Source organism: Physeter macrocephalus, chromosome 13, assembly GCF_002837175.3.
Source record: "Physeter macrocephalus isolate SW-GA chromosome 13, ASM283717v5, whole genome shotgun sequence".
Lineage (NCBI taxonomy): Eukaryota > Metazoa > Chordata > Mammalia > Artiodactyla > Physeteridae > Physeter > Physeter macrocephalus.
The window spans coordinates 19589351-19600440 of NC_041226.1; the positions used below are offsets into that span (position 1 = coordinate 19589351).

At 34.6% G+C, this 11090-nt stretch overlaps 1 long non-coding RNA gene across 1 annotated transcript in view; it reads right to left on the reverse strand.

Annotated features, from left to right (window-relative positions):
* Positions 1-6306: 6306 nt before the first annotated feature.
* The window catches only part of LOC114487432 (uncharacterized), a 17647-nt gene continuing 12863 nt past the window's right edge, over positions 6307-11090 (reverse strand). Inside the window, exon 4 of the long non-coding RNA XR_003682524.1 lies at positions 6307-6525. This is a non-coding gene — a long non-coding RNA (uncharacterized lncRNA). The remainder of the gene's footprint in view (positions 6526-11090) is intronic.

The window sequence follows — 11090 nt, forward strand, 5'->3', positions numbered from 1 at the left end:
CTTCCTAATATCTAAGTCGCTGGAGAGGGCAGGAATCGTGGTCAGGAGGCCTCGTTCTGCATCCTCCGTTTCCCAGTTTCAACCCACACCCACTGTGTATATGAATCTTACCCACCTTCTCCCACATTATACTACTACCATCAGGCTCCTCCCCTTCACCAAGTAAGGAACCATTTAAACATCATTTTGGGGAACTCCCTGGCAGGCCAGTGGTTAGGACTCGGCACTTTCACTGCCGGGGGCCCGGGTTCATCCCTGGTGGGAGAACTCGGAATCCCGCAGGCCACGTGGTGCAACAAAAAAAATAATGTTAGTGTTCTCCCATACTTTGTCCAAGTTTGGGCATATAGAAAGCCCTTAATTTGTGTTTTAAGTTTGGTATTAACTATTTAGTTGATCTGGAGAAACTGTACCAAATTCGGGTCTGCAATTTGGAGCCATGAGGTTGACCACATGGCAGAACAGAAACCCACACCTGGAATCTCCCAGGTTGTCTAAATGTGAAGCCACGCTCGTTGTGTGTAACTATTTCTGTGGCTCAGACCCAGTTCTCACTGCCTCTTATTGAATCTCTCGTGTATGTTTTTCCTCTTTCTCTCAGGTTAGTGGTGCTTCCCGCAGAAAAGGCACTAAAATATCTCAAGTCAGTATATCACTTTTTCTTTACAGGTCACATTCAGCAAACAAGACACGCTGGTCAACATAAACTCTACTTGCGTTAGATTTGGTTTCTGTTTTATCAGCATCAGCATTAGGGTAATTATGGATTTGCTTTCAACAGCAGAATTTGTATATCCAGTGGGTCTGTAAATCCATTTCAATGAACATTCACTAAGCACCTTCACTGAATGCACTGTTCTGACAGGCACTGTAGAAAATATGATCTCTTCAGGCGATAGAATCTAATTTATTTAACCTGTCGTGTTATTGTAATTTAGATGTAGTTCCTGTAATTTGCTCATTTTATCTTCTGTTTCTCAGTTTTTGAAAACATCGGAGCAGCAAGTGGTACAGTAGCTGCTTAGTTAATTTTTTATGCACGTTATTCTTCTGCTTAAGAGTTTGTAAATTTACCAGTTCATATGCTAATCTGCTATGGGTCTGTGTTATTCAATAAAAAATAAATCTGAAAATAGTAATATTAATATTTATCAATGTTTAATTGGCTAAAGTCAACCTTATTATGATCTTATATATTTTTTACATTAAATATCACTGTAAACAATGAAACCATAAAAAGTTCCTGAGCATTTTGGGTCAGATTTTTCAAATCTGAAAGGAATGAATAAGCCTGGGGAATCAGCACTCATCTTTTAAAAATCAGGGTGCTTGAAGAAGAGTCAAAATTATAATGAGCTTGAAGCAAATTATCAAATTAATCCTGGTTGATTCAATGACTGTCTTAACTCATGAAGCCACCTGTCTGCATTTGAAGATGTCAACATCAAAAGTGAAACAGCATTTACTGAGTGCCCACAGTGCTTCAGGCAGTGAAGAGGAAAGCAAAATGAAAGGGCCTCACTTCAGTGAGCTTATAATTACAGGGGAAGTAATAGGGAGGGTATTTCAGGAGAGAAATAAATAGAAATAAAAAGATAATATTGAACAAGAAGAAATTTCAGCCTGAGCTCAGGAAAATAATTCCTGTATCAAACTTCTCAGTATAATTGCTGGAGCCATTATGCTGTATAATATTGTTGGAGCTATTAGTATTAATCATAGTAATCATCATTTATTATGAGTGCAGCATAGAGAACAATTCTGCAATAGTAGGGAGATGGAACAGATAGACTTGAAGAGCTATGTCTCTTCAATTCCACGATGCTGTGCCTACTATGAATTCTAAGAACAGAAGGTCTTAAGCACTTCATTATCAAAGAAAAGTGCCGCCTGACCACATCCAAGCAAGTGTCTTCTTTGAAATTCTACTCCTTTAATTAAAGAAGATAATTCTTAATATAACTGACTCAGTTGAAAAAAACACTAGATCCAAGAATGTTCTGTTTATTGTTTGTTATTTGGGAGCATGTGTATCCATCTCCCTATTTTCTTCCTCTTTAAGAAGTAATCTGCAAAATAAGTTTATCTTGTTATTATGTATAATTATTTTTTAATCTTGTAACTGTGTGCAAAATAAATCAGGTAAAGGATAAAGAATGGAACTATAGTAGAAAAATTAAAGAAATTTAGATTATTTAGTAAATTGATTTAGTAGATTACTTTTAATTGAATTTTTTATTGAGATAATTGTAGATTCACATACAGTTATAACAAATAATACAGAAAGTACCTTCTACTCAGTTTCCCTCAACACTTTGCAAAACTCTACTATAATATCACAACCAGGATACTGACATTGATACATTCCACCGACCTTATTCATATTTCCCCAGCTTAACATGTACACATTTGTGTGTACTCAATCCTATACAATTTTATCACATATGCAGGTTCATGCATCTATCACCACAGTCAACATATAGAACAGTCCATCACCACAAGGATCCCTCCTGTTGCTCTTTTATAACAACATCCAACTCTCCTCTCCCCCCATTCTTAACTCCTCGCAACCACTAATCTGTGCTCCATTTCTAAAATTTTGTCATTTCAAACATATTGCATAAAAGAATCATACAGTATGTGCCTTTTGAAATTGGCTCTTTTCACTCAGCAAAATTCTCTGGACATTCATCCAAGTTACTACGTGTATCAGTAGTTCATTCCTTTTCATTGCTAAGTAGTATATCATGGTATGTATGACCCACAGTTTGTTAAACCATTCACCTGTTGAAGGACATCCGAGCTGTTTCCAGTTTTTAACTATTACAGAACACTGCTATGAACATTCATGTACAGGTGTTCATTTCGTTTGCCCAAGAGTACAATTGCTAGATCATATGGTTATTGCATATTTAGATTTAAAAGAAAATGCCAAATTGTTTTGCGAGTGGCTGTACCATTTTACAGTCCCATCAATGATGTAGGAATGATCCAGTTTCTCTACATCGTTGCCAGTACCAGGTGTTGTCACTATTTTTAATTTTAGCCATTCTGATGGGTGTATAGTGATATCCCATCATGTGTATTATGTGGATTTCTTGAATGGCAAATGATGATAAACATCTTTTCATATATATTTATTTGGCAACTGTATGATCTCTTGAGTAAAATGTTTCTTCATGGCTTTTATCAATTTTTGTTTGCTTGTTTTTTAATGTTGAGTTTTGAGAATTCTTCATATTTCTAGAAACCAGTCCCTTGTGGATATGTTGCTTGCAAATATTTTCTCCCAGTCTGTAATTTAATCTCTTCATCCTCTTCACATAGGCTTTTGCAGAGCAAAAGTTTTAATTTTGATAAGGCCCAATTTATCAATTTTTCTTTTATTTTCTTTTGGTGTCAAGTCTAAGAACTTTTTGCCCTGGCCCTAGATGCTGAAGATTTTCCCCTGGCTTGTTTGTTTAAAAGTTTTATAGTTTTAGGCTTAACATTTAAGTATATTTTAAGTATTTTGTATTTTAAGTATTTTAAATTTATTTTTTGTATAAAGTGTGAGATTTAGATTGATCTTAGAAAATCTGAACAGTAATAGTAAAGGTCTTAACGTAAGTATTGTATAATCTAGGAAACTGTCCCAAACAGCCCAACACATGGAGAACTTATTAAAACCAAGCACTCAGCTAGGCCACAAAGCAATTCTTAAAGAGGACATACAGACCACATTGACCACCACACAATAAAATTAGAAACCAAGATTTAAAAGTAGCCTGAAAAGAAAAAAGTCATAAGTGTAGGATATATTTAGACTTGGGTGGTTTTTACATGAATATTGCATTTTTTTTACATATTTATTTGGAGTATAATTACTTTACAATGGTATGTTAGTTTCTGCTTTATAACAAAGTGAATCAGCTATACATATACATATATCCCCATATCTCCTCCCTCTTGCGTTTCCCTCCCACCCTCCCTATCCCACCCCTCTAGGTGGTCACAAAGCATTGAGCTGATCTCCCTGTGCTATGCAGCTGCTTCCCCGTAGCTATCTATTTTACATTTGGTAGTATATATATAAGTCCATGCCACTCTCTCACTTCGTCCCAGCTTACCCTTCCCCCTCCCCATGTCCTCAAGCCTATTCTCTACATCTGCGTCTTTATTCCTGTCCTGCCCCTAGGTTCAACAGAACCAGTTTTTTTTTTCTTTAGATTCCATATATATGTGTTAGCATACAGTATTTGTTTTTCTCTTTGTGACTTACTTCACTCTGTATGACAGACTCTAGGCCTATCCACCTCACTGCAAATAACTCAGTTTTGTTTCTTTTTATGGCTGAGTAATATTCCATTATATATATGTGCCACATCTTCTTTATCCATTCACCTGTCAATGGACACTTGGGTTGCTTTCATGTCTGGCTATTGTAAATAGAGCTGCAGTGAACATTGTGGTACATGACTCTTTTTGAATTATGGTTTTCTCAGGGTATATGCCCAGTAGTGGGATTGCTGGGTCATACAGTAATTCTATTTTTAGTTTTTTAAGGAACCTCCATACTGTTCTCCATAGTGGCTGTATCAATTTACATTCCCACCAACAGTGCAAGAGGGTTCCCTTTTCTCCACACCTTCTCCAGCATTTATTGTTTGTAGATTTTTTGCGATGGCCATTCTGACTGGTGTGAGGTGATACCTCATTGTAGTTTTCATTTGCATTTCTCTAATAATTAGTGATGTTGAGCATCCTTTCATGTGTTTGTTGGTAATCTGTATATCTTCTTTGGAGAAATGTCTATTTAGGTCTTCTGCCCATTTTTGGATTGGGTTGTTTGTTTTTCTGATATTGAGCTGCATGAGCTGTTTATATACTTTGGAGATTAATCCTTTGTCAGTTGCTTCATTTGCAAATATCTTCTCCCACTCCGAGGGCTGTCTTTTTGTCTTGTTTATGGTTTCCTTTGCTGTGCAAAAGCTTTCAAGTTTCATTAGGTCCCATTTCTTTATTTTTGTTTTTATTTCCATTTCTCTAGGAGGTGGGTCAAAAAGGATCTTGATGTGATTTATGTCAAAGAGTGTTCTTCCTATGTTTTCCTCTAAGAGTTTGATAGTGTCTGGCCTTACATTTAGGTCTTTAATCCCTTTGAGTTTATTTTTGTGTATGGTGTTAGGGAGTGTTCTAATTTCATTCTTTTACATGTAGCTGTCCAGTTTTCCCAGCACCACTTACTGAAGAGGCTGTCTTTTCTCTATTGTGCATTCTTGCCTCCATCAAAAATAAGGTGACCATATGTGCGTGGGTTTATCTCTGGGCTTTCTATCCTGTTCCATTTATCTATATTTCTGTTTCTGTGCCAGTACCATACTTGAACATTGCATTTTAAAACCTGTGCGATATAGCTAGTGATACTTAAGGAAAAGTTATAGTCTTAAATGTCTACATTTTAGACATTTTTTAAAAGATTGAAAATAAATGAGCTAAGTATTCAATCAAATGTTAGGAAAAAGCAACAGAGTAAACCCCTCCAAATTAGAACTATGTAAACCTCTGGGAAGACTGATCTAGAAAAAATGAATACACAAATAAAGCATACAAGAAATGAAAGAATTTACTGTAAAATGTTTTAAATTTAACTAAATACTTTGAACAACTTCATAATAATACATTCGAAAACTTAGATCAAATAGACATTTTTTGGTTAAACCTAAGTCATCTAAATTGACCCGAGAAGTAATAAAATTTTGAATAAATCTATATCCAAGATAATACTCTAAAGTATTCAACAAGTGATATAGGACAAGGAGTGATAAAACCAAAGGAAAACTGAGAAGTCCAAACAGACAATTGCTGAAAATAACTGGTATAGACTTATCATGTGTGCTAAATGACTATCAATCTCATCCATATCTGTTGAAGAAATTAAATGAGTCAAAACTCTACACACCAAAAATACCATGTCCAGAAGATTTACAAACAAATTTTACCAAAACTTTAAGGAGCAAGTAACTCTTTTCTTATAAAAAAATGTTTCCAGATAATAGAAAAGGAAGAATCAATTCCCAAATAAAATTAGACAAGAAAGTATAAGAAATAAAATTTGTATGTAAACTTTGGTATGATCATGAATGCAAATATCACATATAAAATATTAGCAAGCTGAATTCAGCAATGTTTATGAAAATTATCATGACTAATCAGGGTTTATTCCAGGAATACAAGAATGGTTTAAGACATGAAACCCTATTAATATAATTTTCCACATTAATAAATTTTAAAATATATGATAATCTCTATATATGCCCCCCAATTCAATAAAATTTATGATTTTCAATAACGAAAATAACCTAATTTTAGCAATTAGGAACAGAAGGAAAATTTCTTCAAGTGATAAAGGGTATTTATCAAAAAGTTACCACAAATATCATACATAATGAAACATTAGAAATATTCTGTTTAAAGTCAGGAACATGACAAGGATACCACCATTACTGTTTCCATTCATCTCTGTTCTAGAAGTCTTAGCCAGAGCTAAAAAATAAGAAAAATAAAAGAAATGGAAAAAAATTATTTCCAAAGAATTGGATTGTCCTAACAGAACACCCAAGAGAATCTACAAACTATTCAAGCTAATAAGAGAGTCCAGGCTAACAAGATGGTGTGTTTCCAGAGCAATGGCATTCTAGGACACTAGCAACAACCGATTAGATTATAATTTTAAAAAAATTTTTCCATTTACAAAAATAACGTAGGAATACAACTAACATGAAAGGTATGAAAAACATTTATGAAAAACATTATAATGTATTATTTACTAACAAAAGAAGACCTAAATAAATAGGGAGATAGACTATGCTCATGACTGGGAAGACTCATTATCATAGTGATATCAGTTCTTCCCCCAAATTAATCTACAAGTTTAGTGCTTTATCTTGGGCTTTGACAAGCTGAACCTAAAAGTCAAGGGAATAGTAAAGGGTCAAGAACAGCTAAAAAATTTTTGAAGGAAAAAGTATAAGAAAGGAGAGAAAATATATAAAAAGATATCACCTTTTCAGATATCAACACTTATTAGAAAACTGTAGAAAGTACAACAATGAGGCATTGGCAAACGGGCAGAAAAATAGACCAATTAATCAGAAAAAAATGTCCAGAAAAAAAGCTTGGCGAGTGTGGAAATTTGGTAGGTAACAGAAGTGGTTACAACTCAGTGTAGACAAGATGACTGTTCAATAAATGATGTGGGAACAATACGTTACTATAGGGAGGGAAAAGGTAAGACCTTCATCTCGTACCATACACAGGCTTGATCCTAGATGGATTAAAGACTCAAAAGTGAAAAGCAAAACTTTAAGACTTATAGGAGACAATGTAGGAGAACGCCTTTGTGACCACAGGGTAGAATGAATTCCTATACAAGACTCAAAAAGCACAAATCATAAAGGAAATATAATTAAATTTGAGTATTTTCAAATTTATAACCTCTGTAAAACCAGATATTGCAAGACAGGCCAGAGATTTGGAGAAGATACTTATAATGCATGTCTAACAATAATTCAGTTGTCAAACTGTATGAAGAACTTCTACAAATCAAGAGGAAAAGTCAAATAACCTTTAGACAATTAGGAATGATATAAAGAGTAAATTCAAGAAATGTATTAGTATAAATACAAAAAGATGTTCAAACTGATCAGTAATAAAGGAAATGCAGATTAAAACAAGGAAATATCTTTTCAGGTCCATAAGATTGGCAAGACTTTTGATAATACCAAGTGTTGGTCAGGATGAGGAAATTCTCATACAATATTGATAAATGGAAACTGATATAAACACTCTGAGAAATAATTTGGCATTATCTGATAAAATAAAGTTGTGCATACCCTAAGACCCGGCCATTCTAATTTTCAGTACACAGAGAAAATTTTGCATAGTACTTAGGGAGGTATATAATTGGATTTTCATTACATCATTGCTTGCAATAATGAAATATTGAAAATAATTGAAATAGTCATCAATTGGAAAATAGATAATTTTGATATTTGGTTGAACCATATGAAATTGCTGCTATCCAACCATTTGGATACAGTTCAACTTAATAAATTTATAAAACTGAGTATGAGCTAAAATGAATGAACTAGACCAATATGATTCACTGTGGATAAATCTCAAAAACAAAATATTAAGTAAAAAGTGCATGCTATAGTATGTATGGTATGACCACAGGCACACTCAGGCAAAAATCAGCTTCTTTAAGATAGAGTATCTATACATAACAATAACTAGAAGGGTTTTAAAAATTCAGAACTTTTTGATCAGAGCAGAAATAAATGAAATAGAAACAAAGAAGACAATAGCAAAGATCAAGAAAACTAAAAGCTGGTTCTTTGAGAAGACAAACAAAATTGATAAACCATTTGCCAGACTCATCAAGAAAAAGAGGAAGAGGACTCAAATCAATAAAGTTAGAAATGAAAACGGAGAAGTTACATCTGACACTGCAGAAATACAAAGCATCCTAAGAGACTACTAAAAGCAACTCTATGCCAATAAAATGGTCAACCTGGAAGAACTGGACAATTCTTAGAAAGGTATAACCTTCCAAGACTGAACCAGGAAGAATTAGAAAATATCAACAGACCAATCACAAGTAATGAAATTGAAACTGTGATTAAAAATCTTCCAACAAACAAAAGTCCCGGACCAGATGGCTTCAGAGGTGAATTCTATCAAACATTTAGAGAAGAGCTAACACCCATCCTTCTCAAACTCTTCCAAAAACTTGCAGAGGAAGGAACCCTCCCAAACTCATTCTATGAGGCCACCATCACCCTGATACCAAAACCAGAAAAAGATACCACAAAAAAAGAAAAATTACAGACCAATATCACTGATGAATATAGATGCAAAAATCCTCAACAAAATATTAGCAAACAGAATCCAACAACACATTAAAAGGATCATACACCATGATCAAGTGGGGTTTATCCCAGGAATGCAAGGATTCTTCAATATATGCAAATCAATCAATGTGATATGTGATACACTATATTAACAAACTGAAGAATAGAGTTTTCTATAAAAACTCTCCAGAAAGTGGGCATAGAGGGAACCTACCTCAACATAATAAAGGCCATATACGACAAACCCGCAGCAAACATCATTCTCAATGGTGAAAAACTGAAAACATTTCCTCTAAGATCAGGAACAAGACAAGGATGTCCACTCTCGCCACTATTATTTAACATAGTTTTGCAAGTCCTAGCTATGGCAATCAGAGAAGAACAAGAAATAAAGGAATACAAATTGGAAAAGAAGAAGTAAGACTGTCACTGTTTGCAGATGACATGATACTATACATAGAGAATCTTAAAGATGTCACCAGAAAACGACTAGAGCTAATCAATGAATTTGGTAAAGTTGCAGGATACAAAATTAATGCACAGAAATCTCTTGCATTCCTATATACTAATGATGAAAAATCTGAAAGAGAAATTAAGGAAACACTCCCATTTACTACTGCAACAAAAAGAATAAAATACCTAGGAATAAACCTACCTAGGGAGACAAAAGACCTGTATGCAGAAAACTATAAGACACTGATGAAAGAAATTAAAGATGATACAAACAGATGGAGAGATATACCATGTTCTTGGATTGGAAGAATCAACATTGTGAAAATGACTATACTACCCAAAGCAATCTACAGATTCAATGCAATCCCTATCAAATTACCAATGACATTTTTTACAGAACTAGAACAAAAAATCTTATAATTTGTATGGAGACACAAAAGAATCCAAATGGCCAAAGCAGTTTTGAGGGAAAAAAAACGGAGCTGGAGGAACCAGACTCCCTGACTTCAGACGATACTACAAAGCTACAGTAAGCAAGACAGTATGGTACTGGCACAAAAACAGAAATATAGATCAATGGAACAGGATAGAAAGCCCAGAGATAAACCCACACACATATGGTCACCTTATCTTTGATAAAGGAGGGAAGGATATACAGTGGAGAAAAGACAGCCTCTTCAATAAGTGGTGCTGGGAAAACTGGACAGCTACATGTAAAAGTATGAAATTAGAACAATCCCTAACACCACACACAAGAATAAACTCAAAATGGGTTAAAGACCTAAATGTAAGGCCAGACACTATCAAACTCTTAGAGGAAAACATAGGCAGAACACTCTATGGCATAAATCACAGCAGGATCCTGTTGGACCCATCTCCTAGAGAAATGCAAATAAAAACAAAAAAAAACAAATGGGACCTAATGAAACTTAAAAGCTTTTGCACAGCAAAGGATACCATAAACAAGACCAAAATAGACATTTCTCCAAAGAAGACATATAGATGGACAAGAAGCACATGAAAAGCTGCTCAACATCACTAATTATTAGAGAAATGCAAATCAAATCTACAATGAGGTATCACCTCATACCAGTTAGAATGGGCATCATCACAAAATCTATAAACAACAAATGCTGGAGAGGGTGTGGAGAAAAGGAAACCCTTTTGCACTGTTGGTGGGAATGTAAATTGATACAGCCACTATGGAGAACAGTATGGAGGTTCCTTAAAAAACTAAAAATAGAGTTACTATATGACCCAGCAATCCCACTACGAGGCATATATCCAGAAAAAACCATAATTCAAAAAACCACATGCACCCAAATGTTCATTGCAGCACTATTTACAATAGCCAGTTCATGGAAGCAACCTAAATGCCCATCAACAGATTAATGGATAAAGAAGATGTGGTACATATATATATAATGGAATATTACTCAGCCATAAAAAGGAATGAAATTGGGTTGTTTGTAGAGACGTGGATGGATCTAGAGATTGTCATACAGAGTAAAGTAAGTCAGAAAGAGAAAAACAAATATCGTGTATTAATGCATATATGTGGAACCTAGAAAAATGGTACAGATGAACTGGTTTGCAGGACAGAAATAGACACACAGATGTAGAGAACTAATGTATGGACACCAAGGGGGGAAAGTGGCAGGGGTTGGGGTGGTGGTGGCGGTGGGATGAATTGGGAGCTTGGGATTGACATATATACACAAATATGTATAAAATAGATAACTA